The sequence below is a fragment of the Rhinoderma darwinii genome, chromosome 8 (assembly GCF_050947455.1).
Source record: "Rhinoderma darwinii isolate aRhiDar2 chromosome 8, aRhiDar2.hap1, whole genome shotgun sequence".
Taxonomy (NCBI): Eukaryota; Metazoa; Chordata; class Amphibia; order Anura; family Rhinodermatidae; genus Rhinoderma; species Rhinoderma darwinii.
Window position 1 is genome coordinate 2,522,436 of NC_134694.1, and position 20,347 is coordinate 2,542,782.

Consider the following 20,347-nt stretch of genomic DNA (forward strand, 5'->3'; position numbering starts at 1 on the left):
AGTATCACACATGATAGGATTAGATACACGGCTCAGCAGAGAGTATCACACAGGATAGGATTAGATACACAGCTCAGCAGACAGTATCACACATGATAGTATTAGATACACGGCTCAGCAGACAGTATCACACATGAGAGGATTAGATACACAGCTCAGCAGACAGTATCACACATGAGAGGATTAGATACACGGCTCAGCAGACAGTATCACACATGATAGGCTTAGATACGCTTGTATGTCAGACACACTGTAAGCTGACTCGGACACATAGTACATGCAGAGTGAAGCAGTTTGTATAATGTTCGGTGGGGACTGGTTATTTCCGGGTCTTTAGTACCTATTATCGGTGTATTGTGTGCGGGGTAGATGGCGCTCAGCACCCTCCATCTGGATGAACATCGCGCTGCAGGAGGGTTCATGGGCCTTCATGTCTGGCGGCTGCTCCAATTTTGGAGAATTTCTCTCTCGTATCGTCTTTAAATACACGAAATCCGTGAACCTCGAGCGCTGAAGGACACAGAAATCCTGATTTATCGCAGGAGGGTTTTCAGGTCAGAGACGAGAGTCGGGGATTAGCTGCTTTGTAATGAGCTTTTAATTTTTCATTATCTTATTTGTCGTTATCAGCAGGAACTTTTATCCTGAAAAATGTTCAGTGAGAAAAAAAAAGGAAAATGTTATTCAAAATCTTTTTATTATCGCAGCTTCAGAGCAAGTGTAAAGCATGAGGAGAAGGATTGTGACCTGTGTGCTCCTCAGCCCGGCCGTCACATCATCAGTGGGGCAGCCTCTTATACACAGACACCATTACCCGGATTCTCTTTATGGTATTTTTGGGTAGTTTTAGGTTCAGCGAACCCCCTACTGATGTTTTAGTGCATTGCATAAATAACAATTCCATAATTCTTATAGTCCAGAAATTCCAATAATCCGACGCTTGTATGAAATCATGTTAAACGGGTTATCCAGGATTTTAAAATTGACGTCCTTTCCTTAGGATAGGCCATCAATATTAGATAGGTGGGGGTCCGACTCGGCACCCCCACCAATCAGCTGTTTGAAGCGGTCGCGGCGCTTCGTAGTGGCTGTACAAGGTCTTGCAGCCTAGTCCCATTCCTGCTTATAAATGGCCACAGGGATATTATGGCGCCATATCCGACCCCTGATTCTCGTCTTTGGGCCGATAGTTTCCCAGATCTCGTAAGTGTAAAAAACGTTGAACACTCAAACAGCATGAGGAGGATTGGGATGAGCGTCTGTTTTATAGTCTTAATCATTTTCCCCGGATTCTCCTCCCCGGGGGACTTTGTTGTTTTCTTTTTTTTCTCTCTCCGCACAGAAGTGTTTTGTGTTCATGATGTTGAATTAGAGCCCAGACGCTTCAGCTCTTATGGCTTTTATTTGGGCGTTTGATCGTTACACTTGGAGGATGAAGCGCGTTAATGAGGCCTAATGCAGTTTATGGGAATAGCAGAAAACACCTCCCTCATGGGAACTAAAGATATGTGATGTCATCGGGAGGTATTGGCATGTAGGGGGCCTGCCCGCTGGGCACACATTATGACCGCTGCTGGTAGAATGTATGACCATATACTGAATCTAGACGACTGTAAACCAACATCTTCACATCGTTATTGTCATATGTAAGAGCAAATCCATGTGAAATCGTAGTCCTTGACTCATCCTCATTTTAAAAAACTGGGTGACTACCAATTATCCCGCCATTAAGGCTCCCATAAAAGTTGTCAATCCGCCTTTCCAGACTCCTGACTGGCAGATCTGACTGGTTATTACGTAATGTATATCACCAATATGGAAGCCGTACTAGAGAAGATATTGCTTGCCACCCAGCTTTCCCACATACAGATTAGAAACGGCAACAGGGCAGAAGACGACGACTCGAGGACTTTGGCTTATTTGGTGTTTTTTTTTCTTTTAGGGGGGGAAATAACCAGATAAGTTCAGCGCACACTGTAGAAGTCTTGTCTAGATGGTGTGAGCCTCCAGCACAGACGCGTCCTGTATTCTCCGGTAACTTTTATTTCAGCTTCTGTTTGGTTTAGCTCGGAGACAATGTGGCTCATGAATTAGTAAATGACATATGGCTGTGAACCGTGTCTTCAGCGGGTCGTCCGCAGCTCATCGGGGGCGGGTCTTCAGCGGGTCGTCCGCAGCGCTTCAGGGGCAGATCTTCAGCGAGTCGTCTGTAGCTCCTCGGGGGCGGGACTTCAGCGGGTCATCTGCAGCTCCTCAGGGGCGGGTCTTCAGCGGCACATTGTATGAGGTTTACTTTAGCCTCAGCTCCTAGACCTGCTCCTCCTCATTCATTTGCGTCGCACCCAATTCCCTTCTCTATCTGAATTTGAGCTTGGAAAAGTGTGGCCGCCAGATCCGTCTTTGCAGCTGTAAGCGAGTTTCCAGCTAAATGTCCTACTTAACAGCTTGTAGCATGAATAAAACATTCAAGAATGATCCTTTTTATGTTGCATCAAGACGAAGCCGGCTGCACTTATTGACATTGTTATAAAACTTCATTGTGAGGCCGCCTTAGGGGACGGGGACCTGAGGATGTGACCAGCAGCAACGTGTGTGTTTTAGCAGGTAACGCGCCGGACCCCAGAGATTAATTATTTTCACAAACACTCCCGCTCGCCATTAACAACCCACCGCAATTAGCTGCAGCTCCGAGCTCAAAGTCTATTTGTGGGGATGGAGACTGTGAAGACGCTGAGCGAATCACGAGATGAACAATAAGTGCAGGACGTCGACTTCAAACAGCAAAAAATCCTCAGATCCTGACGCCGTCCTCCTGACAAGCTGAGTTATATCTGTTTCTGGGAAAGCTGGGTTGTAACAAATATGGCCACCGGTACCGTGGGGGCAGATTTAACACTGTACACCTAGACAGATTTACCATTCAGAAAAGCTGACTGTCAAACCTTCGTGGAAGCTGCCATATTCCGCCAACTTTTCCAGGAACAGGTATAACGGAGTATTGAGCAGTAGAGCTTATATTGCATCTCCCACAGGGGTTATCACCCAACTTTGCCAGACTCCTGAGTGGAATAGCTGCCTAGTCATTCAGTGATATGGGGGGAGGGAATGAATAATAATATAACTAGACAGATTTACCATTCAGGGGGTCTGGGAAAGCTTGTGACAAGACGGCTGGATAGAATTTATACAAGAGGGCGACTCACGCCTTTTATTTACAGCAGATCTTTCTATTAAGTGCAGTTCTTGCCTGGTACCGGTGGGCAGCGCGTCGTCTGGGGTCCCGGCATTTTGAACGCTTGCTGTAATTGCGGCAGAACATGACTGCAGATTGTAGACATGAGACCGGCGACTATTACGCGCGCCCCCTTCATCCCTCCAGCTCGTCCCTCGGCGTGGTCAGCTTGATGATCAACCGCTCTCATAATTGCGCGACCATTACTTTCTCCATGAAAAGAAACTGAAATTATGGAACCGTTGGGAAGTTTGCAATAAGCAGCCGCTCCTCGAGGGATTGTTCTGCGCAATCATTGCTGCCATCTTTCTTCCATCTCTATGAGGCTATTACTGGGCTGCTCGCACGTGGACTTTGCAGCCTTATAATAGACGTTCATTACTCAAGAAATAAAAAATCTAGGGCGATCCAGACGCCTCCGAATCAAGCGCCCCGTGGATTCTACCGATTAGGCTTCAGTTTGGGAATGGCTGTCAGAGCCGTGAACCGACCGCTGGAGCTGGAAATCATTTGTTTAAGTCGTGATGACATTTTTTGTTCTCTAATTAAATCAGCAGTCGGCAAATGTAGCCTCTCCCTGCAGCTCCTGTACCCCCGCCCGTCACACTGTTGGCGTTTAATTAAAAAAAGGAGCCCTGTGTGCACCTGATGTGCCGTTAATAACTACCCCCAGTAACACATGAAGGAGCGAAGCGCAATGAGGGACGACAGCCTGAGAGGGCGAAATATCCACCGTTGCTATGAAGCCACCAACGTGGACGGGAGCGAGTCTCATGCTCTTCTGTCTCTGCGTTTTGTAGGTCGATGATTTATATTAAAGTCCAGTCATAAAGTCCACCCAAAATTAGAAATGGCGCCGCACGAGCCGCAGCATCAGGAGGTCACGCAGCAGGATTATCACTTGTTCTGCAGATTACCCCCTTCCAAGAATATCCCCAATAAATAGTCGTCCTTTTCTGTTAAATTCTATTTAGCTGTTGGTTACCAATATAACCGCCATTACGCCCTCATAAATGGAACTTTTTGCATCACTATATACATTGCGCCGCGGATCATTTCTACTGTACGTCGTCTATACGGCTCCGTTAGTTGGTATACGGGCTGGGATTGTCTTTTTAAGATCACATTAAATGTCAGTAGTTTGTGACTTCTTATGTAGTTGGACTTTGTTTAAGCAGATTTCTATTGTGGGTGTAAAGTGCTGGAGCTGCCTGTATACACGGCCCCCCACTTACATATATTTTGGGTGATGCCTAATGTCCTTGGTTTTCGGGTACTACTCCCCTCAGGCGCAATCAGATAATGGTGATAGTGAGGTTCAGTAGGTGTCTGTGTTTTATGCTGGAGACTATTATTTTTACTGCCACATATTCCTCTGACTGGTTCTAGATTATAAAACAGCGGGCGGTCTGAGTACACGGCATAAAAATAGCAGCAAACAAACGTAACACAAGTCATGAAATAGGCAACCAACACCACAGCGGACCCAGGAGCAGCGTGACACTAAGGTCCACTCAGCTACTGACCCCCTGCACACCCTGGCACCGCCAATTCCCCCCTCCATACCCACTGATGGATTATCAGATAATTTCCCACTAATCCAGCATAGGACTCATTTTAATCCTTCAGGCGAAAACAGCTCCTGATTTAAAGAAGTTTTTTTAACAACTCGCGCTTTTCGCTGCGTTTCTTACGGACGTTTTTGGAGCTGTTTTTCAATGGAGTCAATGAAAAACGCCTCCAAAAACGTCCCAAGAAGTGACCTGCACTTCTTCTGACGAGCCGTAATTTTACGCGCCGTATTTTGACAGTGACGTGTAAAATAAAGGCTTGTGGGAACAGAACAAATGAATGCAATGGGCAGATGTTTGTAGGCGTATTAGGAGCGTTTTTTCAGGCGTAATTCGATGCGTAAAATTCCCGAATTACGTCTGAAAAGAGGTCGTGTGTACATACCCTTACACGAGCCAATTATCGGGCAAACGATCGTTCATAGAACGCTCGTTGCCGATAATTGCCCTGTGAACGCATGTCCATCTGCTGATCGTATCGTTTTAAAAAATGAAAATATTATCGTAGTCGGCAGCACTGTGTAAACGGAGACGCGCTGCCGACATGACAATAATTTATGGGGTGTCACAATCTGTGGGTATGTGGACCCACTGCGCCTTACCGCGATAGCAGCTGGCCAAACAGTGTACCAAGTCAATGTCTGTATAGTCCAAGCACAAGGGTACCTGTAGCAGTTCAGACAGTAGTAACGGCTAGGCTCACATGGGACCTTGGCAGCAGACAGCAGACGTGACCGATGTCACAACACGACTCCAACTTTCTAAGGCACAGGAACAACGGTAGCATGGGATACAGGTACGGGAACACTGGGAACAGGATAACACTGAGGGACCATTTGCCATACTAGCACGGGTAACCACAACAACGCTCAGGCAATGAGTGAAAGGGCAGAGCCCTTTTTATAGTCCAGGGTGGCATGGGTTAATTGATGATTATTTTCATGTACACACGCTGGCCCTAAAAAGCCGGTCACGAGTGTGCGCACGCACCCTACAGGACACAGCAGAACTGAGCGGAAGTGAAGATCCATGGCTGCGGCCGTCGGGGGGGGGGTGATTAGTCCCGATGGTCCGCGGTTGTGGATGCTACAGTATCCCCCCTCTTAAGCCCCCTCTTCTTGGGACCAGAGTGGGAGAGGAACTTTTTAATGAGAGCATGAGCTTTGAGGTTCTCTTCTGGCTTCCAGGACCTCTCCTCTGGACCAAACCCCTTCTAATCCACCAAATAAAACGTTCTTCCTCCTACTTTTTGGATCTCCTTAACCTTGATTACATCGGACGAATCGCTGGGAGCAACTACAGGGCTAGTTATCCTTGTGTAGCGGTTCAGGACCACAGCCTTCAGGAGGGACACATGTAAGGAGTTGTAAATCTGGAAGGTAGGAGGCAGCCGAAGCTTGTAGGAGACAGGGTTGATTTGCTGTTGGATCTCAAAGGGTCCGAGGAACCTGGGAGCAAACTTGTATGACGGCACCCTCAGCCAAATATTCCTTGAGGACAGCCAGACTTTGGTACCTGGGAGATTCAGAGGCGGCTCTCTTCTCTTAGTATCTGCTTTTTGCTTCATGCCTTGGACTGCCTGCAGAATAGAGGACCAGGTTTGCTGCCAGACCTGTATAAAATCTCCAAATGCAGAGTCAGCTGTGGGTACCAGGTATGTAGCCGGAACAGAAAGAGAAATTTGTGGATGTTGGCCGTAGACAATGTAGAATGGTGTGGAGGTGGTGGACTCTCTTGTGTGGTTGTTGTACGAGAACTCGGCCCATGGAAGAAGCTGTACCCAATCATCATGCTGCACGGAGATGAAGTGGCGAAGATAATTCTCCATGATTTGGTTAATCCTCTCGACTTGGCCATTAGACTGGGGATGATAGGCTAAAGAAAAGTCCAACTTCATGTCTAGGAGTTTACAAAGGGCTCTCCAGAATTTCGAGGTGAAATGGACCCCCTGATAAGACACGATATGAAGAGACAAACTATGCAAACGGAAGATGTGCTGGATGAAGAAGAGGTTCGCCAACCAAGGAGCAGAAGGTGGGCCGGTCAGCGAGATAAAATGAGCCATCTTTGAGAACTGGTCCACCACCACCCAGACCGTATTGCATCCTGCAGAGGGAGGCAGGTCTGTGACAAAGTCCATTGCTATATGCTGCCAGGGAGCATTGGGCACAGGCAGAGGTTGGAGCAAACCGGCAGGCTTGGCGTGAGCAACTTTGTTTGAAGCACAAACAGTGCAGGATGAGACAAAGTCCACAATATATTTGGGCATCATGGGCTACCAGAAATTACAGGCAATCAGATCTCGGGTCTTACGAGCACCCGTGTGCCCAGCCAGTTTGGAGCTGTGTCCGCAGCGAAGGATTCTCCTCCTGTCTGCCAACTGCACAAAAGTCCTCCCCGGAGGGATGTCTCTAACTTGCAGAGGATTAGCAGAAATAATACAGGATGGGTCAATGATACTTTACGGAGGCTCCACCGTGTCCTCTCTTTCAAATGAAAGGGCCGGTAGTGGAGCTCAAACTGGAACCGTGTGAAGAACAGCGACCACCTGGCTTGACGGGGGTTCAGCCGTTGAGCCGACTGGAGATATGTAAGGTTCTTGTGGTCGGTGTATATCAGGATGGGGTGGGAGCAGAACGGAGCGGAAGTGAGCGCTGGCGTCCCCTGGGGAGGAGATGTGGGCCAGCGCTCACAAATCTATGGCTGCGGTTGTCGGGGGGGGGGGGGGGGTGAGTAATCCTGACGGTCCGCAGCCGTGGACACTACATTGGGACGAGTGATTGGAGTAACGGGCGCTTGTCCCCATACTAGCTCCTTGTAACCAGAGCAAACGAGGGCCGATCAACAAGCTGTCTCGTTGATCGGCACTCGTTGCATCAGCCAAAATTGTCCGATGTAAGAGGAAGTTTAGCCTGCGATCTCTAACCTGCCCTGTTTTATATCCTCATTACAGTAATCCACCCCTAATCCCCTCACCCAACTACTTTCACCTATCTTCCTGCCCAAATCCGTCTTCTATTGACCCCTTACCTCTCCCCCGGGATTATCTAGCCAGCGCAGTTTTTCACAAAGAAACCCTTAACCATTACAATCTGAGGCTCCTCACTATTACCCTTTTCTTCTGGGCGGCCATATGACCCTCTCTAGTTCCTTATGGGCATTTTTCCCATTTGTCACTCTTTCTAGGTGTGATGCGTGGCCCTTTAAATACTCACACGATATGTGATCCACTTATTGCTACTGATGCTGTAACGGGGGGAGACGTGGATCCGTTCTCAGCAGTTATCAGGGCGTTGTTGCCGGCGTCTTGGCGTATTCCTGATCACTCTGTTCATTTGACACGTCTTGCGTTAGGGACAATAAATGCAGGGACGCAGGAGTCGGTGAAATATTCTTTAATCTCTAATTACCAGATACATAAATGCCACGTAATGAATCTTTTCTAAGCACCATAACCTGAGTGTGACAGATTTACACCCCTAACGAGACCCGCTCATTTTTTTATTTACCATAAGTCAATAAGATGAGGAGGGCCGGTAATGAGGTGATAAAAGGAATAGTGACTTGTCTTGGAAATACTTTGTATACAGGGAAAACAGCGCACGTAACTAATTATCGGAGTCGCCAGGAATGGGCTCTCGTAAAAGCTTGTTAATAACAGACTAATGAGTCCTGGTAATAAAGCGCACAAACCTATTCAGCATTGAAGGAATCCATCTGTGGCTCAGGGGAAGGAGCCTAAACTAGGGGGAAAAGCAGCCCCTCCCCCGCCTTCTCATATTGTCTATGTGTGATGTGTTCTAGTCATCGCGGGGCGTTACTCACATGTTTTTTAGGAATCGTAACTGTTATTTTGCTTATGTGTTAAAGAATTATGGCCACAGAACTGCTGACAAACTAGAATGTAGGTGTAAGAGTCCTGGGGGCGGAGCTTATATCTTTCTGGGGAGGAGCTAAAAAGAACCAGCAACAGCCGGACCCTGCCTAGGTTGGTGGCTGTTTTCCTCCTTGACTTGTGAAACGACACAAAAACAAAAGAGCCACCCGGGGTGAAGACCGTGTCACCATTTTCAAGATCTCTGCGTTCTGTCGGTGAATTGAAATATTTTTTGTTTACATCCATAGGCTGAAAACCTATCCTGTCTTAGTCCTTCTTACACAGCTGCAGTTTGTTACAATGTAGACTATTCTCTGTGAGCTGAACAACGCAGTAGCACAAATCTTTCTCCTGGTCTATACTCTCTTAGCTACACTGAGACAATGTAACAAGCCCATCAGCTGTGCGAGCAGGACTTATCACGTTTTCAGCCTCTGAATGTAGACAAGAATGTTACCATTTACTGACAACAAGAAGAGATCTTAAAAATGGTGATGCATTTTAACACCGTCTATAGCAAGAGGCACCATTTTTTGTTTCAGTGGTTGCCGCCCCCTTTATGATTTAACTATGAAGCGGCAAACACCAAGAATATGACTGAATGTGGATGAGGCTGTGCGAGCGGCTCATCCTAAAATGACATTTGATTGGTCTCCAGGGACTTGACAATAATCCCGTCTCACAGAGGTTTGATTGCAGCCCATCGGAGGCCTCATGCACGGACCGCCGCGTACTGTCATCCGTCTTTGTGGGCCGTGCTCCCATTATAAAGTATAGGAGCACGGGCCGTAATTAAAAAAAATAGGACATGTCCTATTTTTAGCGGGTCATTTCTATGGGCCAGACACTTAACCGTAAATATACGAGAAGGTGTCCGTGAGTCATAGAAATGAATGGATCAGTATTTTTATCCGCAATTACAGATCCGTAATTGTGGATAAAAATTACTGTTGTGTGCATGGGGCTTGATCCTGGTGTTTCCCGTCAGATAAGCAGTCAGACGTGTCTTGTAGCCGCTTATCTTCCTCTCATCATAGATATAAATATAAAGTCAGGGCTGCAGCTGTGGCCGGTCTATAGCCAGCATTAGACCCCCGTGTTCCTGCTTTGTCTCCGGTACTGACAGGGCTGTCACCCAAGCTGCGCCCCTTATCTCTGCACTTATAATGGGGCTGCATACTTATCTGATAAACATAAAGGACTTTGTTCTGCTGCAGCCATATTGGGCCTCAGTCTTCTTCTTGTGTCACTTTACAGAAATAATCAATGTGTCCTCCGTATCCTGAGAGCAGAGAATGGACGCCCCTCGTACAGCACTGCCGAGTATAGAAACATATTATATAGATATATGGCATAATCTGGCCACGTCCTGTAATGTAGCCTATAGATGTCACTGTGCGCTACATCAGATTCTCCGGTCACCCCGGCCTTTATAGACCAGATCATTGTCGCTGAGCATGTCCACCGCCTGCCACATGTTTGTACTGAGCGCTGAACAGCTGTCTATCAACCTGCTAATTGTATGACTAGCAACCCAAATACATCACAGCTCTGCTACATTAGCAGACCCACTGGTCAACATGGAACTAATCTGCTACATCGCGAGGATAGTAGACTTATTGCAGTATATAAAGATGTATAGCGACATCAAAATCGTCTGGAACCGCTCTATCCGAAGCACATATCTGTATATATAAAGGATATCACATCGAGACTATATAGGATATCACATATTATATATCATTATATATCTATATACACAGTGACCACATAGGATATCACATATTATGTATCTATATACACAGTGACCACATAGGATATCACATATTATGTATCTATATACACAGTGACCACATAGGATATCACATATTATGTATCTATATACACAGTGACTACATAGGATATCACATATTATATATCTATATACACAGTGACCACATAGGATATCACATATTATGTATCTATATACACAGTGACCACATAGGATATCACATATTATGTATCTATATACACAGTGACCACATAGGATATCACATATTATGTATCTATATACACAGTGACCACATAGGATATCACATATTATGTATCTATATACACAGTGACCACATAGGATATCACATATTATGTATCTATATACACAGTGACCACATAGGATATCACATATTATGTATCTATATACACAGTGACTACATAGGATATCACATATTATGTATCTATATACACAGTGACCACATAGGATATCACATATTATATATCTATATACACAGTGACCACATAGGATATCACATATTATATATCTATATACACAGTGACCACATAGGATATCACATATTATATATCTATATACACAGTGACCACATAGGATATCACATATTATGTATCTATATACACAGTGACCACATAGGATATCACATATTATGTATCTATATACACAGTGACCACATAGGATATCACATATTATGTATCTATATACACAGTGACCACATAGGATATCACATATTATGTATCTATATACACAGTGACTACATAGGATATCACATATTATATATCTATATACACAGTGACCACATAGGATATCACATATTATGTATCTATATACACAGTAACTACATAGGATATCACATATTATGTATCTATATACACAGTGACCACATAGGATATCACATATTATGTATCTATATACACAGTGACCACATAGGATATCACATATTATGTATCTATATACACAGTGACCACATAGGATATCACATATTATGTATCTATATACACAGTGACTACATAGGATATCACATATTATATATCTATATACACAGTGACCACATAGGATATCACATATTATGTATCTATATACACAGTAACTACATAGGATATCACATATTATGTATCTATATACACAGTGACTACATAGGATATCACATATTATGTATCTATATACACAGTGACCACATAGGATATCACATATTATGTATAATAGCTCCCAGTTGGACTCTTCCTGTAAAACTGATACCTACAAACTGATTCTTCTTCTTTATATATATCTATACATACTCATATACACTGCACAGAATTCTCTGCTCTAAAATTTCCCTTTCACAATAACAACAAAAATAAACAAATAAAAATGTTTTCGATTGGGAATATTCTGCTTCTGTACCTTTTATCTGACACATCCAATAGTCCAATGCTGAGGCTGGTCTAGAACTTTACATAAAACTTAACCTCAGTATTTAATATTCCCACAACCCTTCTTAAATACAGTTATTAAACAAACTAACCTTGGGACAATGTCTAGAGAACTGCTGACATCTTATCATTGTACAAACACCAGGTCAATACTTGGGATAACATTGTTCCCCTGTCACTACACACAAGTTCTGCAGTGGGGAAAATACCGGCCGGGCTTCAGGCCCCCCTGAGAACAGGTCTACTACACACACGAGCACATTGTTATATACTTCTACCTCGGGTAGTTGTATGTTCTGCAGTCGCTGGGACGGGTAATCTGGCCGGGCTGCACTTTTCACAGGTACCTTTGCTGTTTTACCTATGTCACGCCGTGCGCACATCATGCCGGCTGCTACAAACCTAGTGGTGGCATTATTGTATCCAGGGACAAGCCAATTTACTGATACCTGTCTGCACATACTCTTGTTGTCAGGTCTGTCCTCTCTCGCTCTCTCAATTGGCTTACCCGATGATCCAATAAAGTTCCTACTACCAATGGGCCCATAATTTTGGGCGATGCCAAAAGCGTACCTAGAGTCAGTGTAAATGTCGGCCGTCTTACCTTTTGCCAGGTTACAGCCTCAGCGAGCACCTCCAGCTCCGCTCCTTGAGATAAACAAGAAGGTGAGAGCGGTTTCTGGGTAATTTACCTGGTGCCTCGTATCCTGTCTTGTACATATTGTATAATAAAATCTCTTTATTACAAATTTACATTAAAAACCCATGTCACATATAGATAGAACATTTCAAAGGGGTGGCGTCTTCATTCTCTAAAATAAAACCAAATGTTATACACTTCTCCACACACATCTGATAATCCAGAACACTTTGAGAATCTCACCTTTATCATAGGATATCACATATTATGTATCTATATACACAGTGACCACATAGGATATCACATATTATATATCTATATACACAGTGACCACATAGGATATCACATATTATGTATCTATATACACAGTGACCACATAGGATATCACATATTATATATCTATATACACAGTGACCACATAGGATATCACATATTATGTATCTATATACACAGTGACCACATAGGATATCACATATTATATATCTATATACACAGTGACTACATAGGATATCACATATTATGTATCTATATACACAGTGACTACATAGGATATCACATATTATATATCTATATACACAGTGACTACATAGGATATCACATATTATATATCTATATACACAGTGACTACATAGGATATCACATATTATGTATCTATATACACAGTGACCACATAGGATATCACATATTATATATCTATATACACAGTGACCACATAGGATATCACATATTATATATCTATATACACAGTGACTACATAGGATATCACATATTATGTATCTATATACACAGTGACTACATAGGATATCACATATTATGTATCTATATACACAGTGACCACATAGGATATCACATATTATGTATCTATATACACAGTGACTACATAGGATATCACATATTATGTATCTATATACACAGTGACCACATAGGATATCACATATTATGTATCTATATACACAGTGACTACATAGGATATCACATATTATGTATCTATATACACAGTGACCACATAGGATATCACATATTATATATCTATATACACAGTGACTACATAGGATATCACATATTATGTATCTATATACACAGTGACTACATAGGATATCACATATTATGTATCTATATACACAGTGACCACATAGGATATCACATATTATGTATCTATATACACAGTGACTACATAGGATATCACATATTATGTATCTATATACACAGTGACCACATAGGATATCACATATTATGTATCTATATACACAGTGACTACATAGGATATCACATATTATGTATCTATATACACAGTGACTACATAGGATATCACATATTATATATCTATATACACAGTGACCACATAGGATATCACATATTATATATCTATATACACAGTGACCACATAGGATATCACATATTATATATCTATATACACAGTGACCACATAGGATATCACATATTATATATCTATATACACAGTGACCACATAGGATATCACATATTATGTATCTATATACACAGTAACTACATAGGATATCACATATTATGTATCTATATACACAGTGACTACATAGGATATCACATATTATGTATCTATATACACAGTGACCACATAGGATATCACATATTATGTATAATAGCTCCCAGTTGGACTCTTCCTGTAAAACTGATACCTACAAACTGATTCTTCTTCTTTATATATATCTATACATACTCATATACACTGCACAGAATTCTCTGCTCTAAAATTTCCCTTTCACAATAACAACAAAAATAAACAAATAAAAATGTTTTCGATTGGGAATATTCTGCTTCTGTACCTTTTATCTGACACATCCAATAGTCCAATGCTGAGGCTGGTCTAGAACTTTACATAAAACTTAACCTCAGTATTTAATATTCCCACAACCCTTCTTAAATACAGTTATTAAACAAACTAACCTTGGGACAATGTCTAGAGAACTGCTGACATCTTATCATTGTACAAACACCAGGTCAATACTTGGGATAACATTGTTCCCCTGTCACTACACACAAGTTCTGCAGTGGGGAAAATACCGGCCGGGCTTCAGGCCCCCCTGAGAACAGGTCTACTACACACACGAGCACATTGTTATATACTTCTACCTCGGGTAGTTGTATGTTCTGCAGTCGCTGGGACGGGTAATCTGGCCGGGCTGCACTTTTCACAGGTACCTTTGCTGTTTTACCTATGTCACGCCGTGCGCACATCATGCCGGCTGCTACAAACCTAGTGGTGGCATTATTGTATCCAGGGACAAGCCAATTTACTGATACCTGTCTGCACATACTCTTGTTGTCAGGTCTGTCCTCTCTCGCTCTCTCAATTGGCTTACCCGATGATCCAATAAAGTTCCTACTACCAATGGGCCCATAATTTTGGGCGATGCCAAAAGCGTACCTAGAGTCAGTGTAAATGTCGGCCGTCTTACCTTTTGCCAGGTTACAGCCTCAGCGAGCACCTCCAGCTCCGCTCCTTGAGATAAACAAGAAGGTGAGAGCGGTTTCTGGGTAATTTACCTGGTGCCTCGTATCCTGTCTTGTACATATTGTATAATAAAATCTCTTTATTACAAATTTACATTAAAAACCCATGTCACATATAGATAGAACATTTCAAAGGGGTGGCGTCTTCATTCTCTAAAATAAAACCAAATGTTATACACTTCTCCACACACATCTGATAATCCAGAACACTTTGAGAATCTCACTTTTATCATAGGATATCACATATTATGTATCTATATACACAGTGACCACATAGGATATCACATATTATATATCTATATACACAGTGACCACATAGGATATCACATATTATGTATCTATATACACAGTGACCACATAGGATATCACATATTATATATCTATATACACAGTGACCACATAGGATATCACATATTATGTATCTATATACACAGTGACCACATAGGATATCACATATTATATATCTATATACACAGTGACCACATAGGATATCACATATTATATATCTATATACACAGTGACTACATAGGATATCACATATTATGTATCTATATACACAGTGACCACATAGGATATCACATATTATATATCTATATACACAGTGACCACATAGGATATCACATATTATGTATCTATATACACAGTGACCACATAGGATATCACATATTATATATCTATATACACAGTGACTACATAGGATATCACATATTATGTATCTATATACACAGTGACTACATAGGATATCACATATTATATATCTATATACACAGTGACTACATAGGATATCACATATTATGTATCTATATACACAGTGACCACATAGGATATCACATATTATGTATCTATATACACAGTGACCACATAGGATATCACATATTATGTATCTATATACACGATGACTAGATAGGATATCACATATTATGTATCTATATACACAGTGACTACATAGGATATCACATATTATGTATCTATATACACAGTGACCACATAGGATATCACATATTATATATCTATATACACAGTGACTACATAGGATATCACATATTATGTATCTATATACACAGTGACCACATAGGATATCACATATTATATATCTATATACACAGTGACCACATAGGATATCACATATTATATATCTATATACACAGTGACTACATAGGATATCACATATTATGTATCTATATACACAGTGACTACATAGGATATCACATATTATGTATCTATATACACAGTGACCACATAGGATATCACATATTATGTATCTATATACACAGTGACTACATAGGATATCACATATTATGTATCTATATACACAGTGACTACATAGGATATCACATATTATATATCTATATACACAGTGACCACATAGGATATCACATATTATATATCTATATACACAGTGACCACATAGGATATCACATATTATATATCTATATACACAGTGACCACATAGGATATCACATATTATGTATCTATATACACAGTGACTACATAGGATATCACATATTATATATCTATATACACAGTGACTACATAGGATATCACATATTATGTATCTATATACACAGTGACTACATAGGATATCACATATTATATATCTATATACACAGTGACCACATAGGATATCACATATTATATATCTATATACACAGTGACCACATAGGATATCACATATTATATATCTATATACACAGTGACCACATAGGATATCACATATTATGTATCTATATACACAGTGACTACATAGGATATCACATATTATGTATCTATATACACAGTGACCACATAGGATATCACATATTATGTATCTATATACACAGTGACCACATAGGATATCACATATTATGTATCTATATACACAGTGACTACATAGGATATCACATATTATGTATCTATATACACAGTGACCACATAGGATATCACATATTATGTATCTATATACACAGTGACTACATAGGATATCACATATTATGTATCTATATACACAGTGACCACATAGGATATCACATATTATATATCTATATACACAGTGACCACATAGGATATCACATATTATATATCTATATACACAGTGACCACATAGGATATCACATATTATGTATCTATATACACAGTGACCACATAGGATATCACATATTATGTATCTATATACACAGTGACTACATAGGATATCACATATTATGTATCTATATACACAGTGACCACATAGGATATCACATATTATGTATCTATATACACAGTGACCACATAGGATATCACATATTATGTATCTATATACACAGTGACCACATAGGATATCACATATTATGTATCTATATACACAGTGACCACATAGGATATCACATATTATGTATCTATATACACAGTGACCACATAGGATATCACATATTATATATCTATATACACAGTGACCACATAGGATATCACATATTATGTATCTATATACACAGTGACTACATAGGATATCACATATTATGTATCTATATACACAGTGACCACATAGGATATCACATATTATGTATCTATATACACAGTGACCACATAGGATATCACATATTATGTATCTATATACACAGTGACCACATAGGATATCACATATTATGTATCTATATACACAGTGACCACATAGGATATCACATATTATATATCTATATACACAGTGACTACATAGGATATCACATATTATATATCTATATACACAGTGACTACATAGGATATCACATATTATATATCTATATACACAGTGACTACATAGGATATCACATATTATATATCTATATACACAGTGACCACATAGGATATCACATATTATGTATCTATATACACAGTGACCACATAGGATATCACATATTATGTATCTATATACACAGTGACTACATAGGATATCACATATTATATATCTATATACACAGTGACTACATAGGATATCACATATTATGTATCTATATACACAGTGACCACATAGGATATCACATATTATATATCTATATACACAGTGACTACATAGGATATCACATATTATGTATCTATATACACAGTGACCACATAGGATATCACATATTATATATCTATATACACAGTGACTACATAGGATATCACATATTATATATCTATATACACAGTGACTACATAGGATATCACATATTATATATCTATATACACAGTGACCACATAGGATATCACATATTATGTATCTATATACACAGTGACCACATAGGATATCACATATTATGTATCTATATACACAGTGACCACATAGGATATCACATATTATATATCTATATACAGTGTCTACATAGGATATCACATATTATGTATCTATATACACAGTGACCACATAGGATATCACATATTATGTATCTATATACACAGTGACCACATAGGATATCACATATTATATATCTATATACACAGTGACCACATAGGATATCACATATTATATATCTATATACACAGTGACTACATAGGATATCACATATTATGTATCTATATACACAGTGACCACATAGGATATCACATATTATATATCTATATACACAGTGACTACATAGGATATCACATATTATATATCTATATACACAGTGACCACATAGGATATCACATATTATGTATCTATATACACAGTGACCACATAGGATATCACATATTATGTATCTATATACACAGTGACCACATAGGATATCACATATTATGTATCTATATACACAGTGACTACATAGGATATCACATATTATGTATCTATATACACAGTGACCACATAGGATATCACATATTATATATCTATATACACAGTGACTACATAGGATATCACATATTATATATCTATATACACAGTGACCACATAGGATATCACATATTATATATCTATATACACAGTGACCACATAGGATATCACATATTATGTATCTATATACACAGTGACTACATAGGATATCACATATTATATATCTATATACACAGTGACCACATAGGATATCACATATTATGTATCTATATACACAGTGACCACATAGGATATCACATATTATGTATCTATATACACAGTGACCACATAGGATATCACATATTATATATCTATATACACAGTGACTACATAGGATATCACATATTATGTATCTATATACACAGTGACCACATAGGATATCACATATTATGTATCTATATACACAGTGACCACATAGGATATCACATATTATGTATCTATATACACAGTGACCACATAGGATATCACATATTATATATCTATATACACAGTGACCACATAGGATATCACATATTATGTATCTATATACACAGTGACTACATAGGATATCACATATTATGTATCTATATACACAGTGACTACATAGGATATCACATATTATATATCTATATACACAGTGACCACATAGGATATCACATATTATATATCTATATACACAGTGACTACATAGGATATCACATATTATGTATCTATATACACAGTGACCACATAGGATATCACATATTATATATCTATATACACAGTGACCACATAGGATATCACATATTATATATCTATATACACAGTGACCACATAGGATATCACATATTATGTATCTATATACACAGTGACTACATAGGATATCACATATTATGTATCTATATACACAGTGACCACATAGGATATCACATATTATATATCTATATACACAGTGACCACATAGGATATCACATATTATATATCTATATACACAGTGACTACATAGGATATCACATATTATGTATCTATATACACAGTGACTACATAGGATATCACATATTATGTATCTATATACACAGTGACCACATAGGATATCACATATTATGTATCTATATACACAGTGACCACATAGGATATCACATATTATATATCTATATACACAGTGACTACATAGGATATCACATATTATATATCTATATACACAGTGACTACATAGGATATCACATATTATGTATCTATATACACAGTGACTACATAGGATATCACATATTATATATCTATATACACAGTGACTACATAGGATATCACATATTATATATCTATATACACAGTGACCACATAGGATATCACATATTATGTATCTATATACACGATGACTAGATAGGATATCACATATTATATATCTATATACACAGTGACCACATAGGATATCACATATTATGTATCTATATACACAGTGACCACATAGGATATCACATATTATGTATCTATATACACAGTGACTACATAGGATATCACATATTATGTATCTATATACACAGTGACCACATAGGATATCACATATTATGTATCTATATACACAGTGACCACATAGGATATCACATATTATGTATCTATATACACAGTGACCACA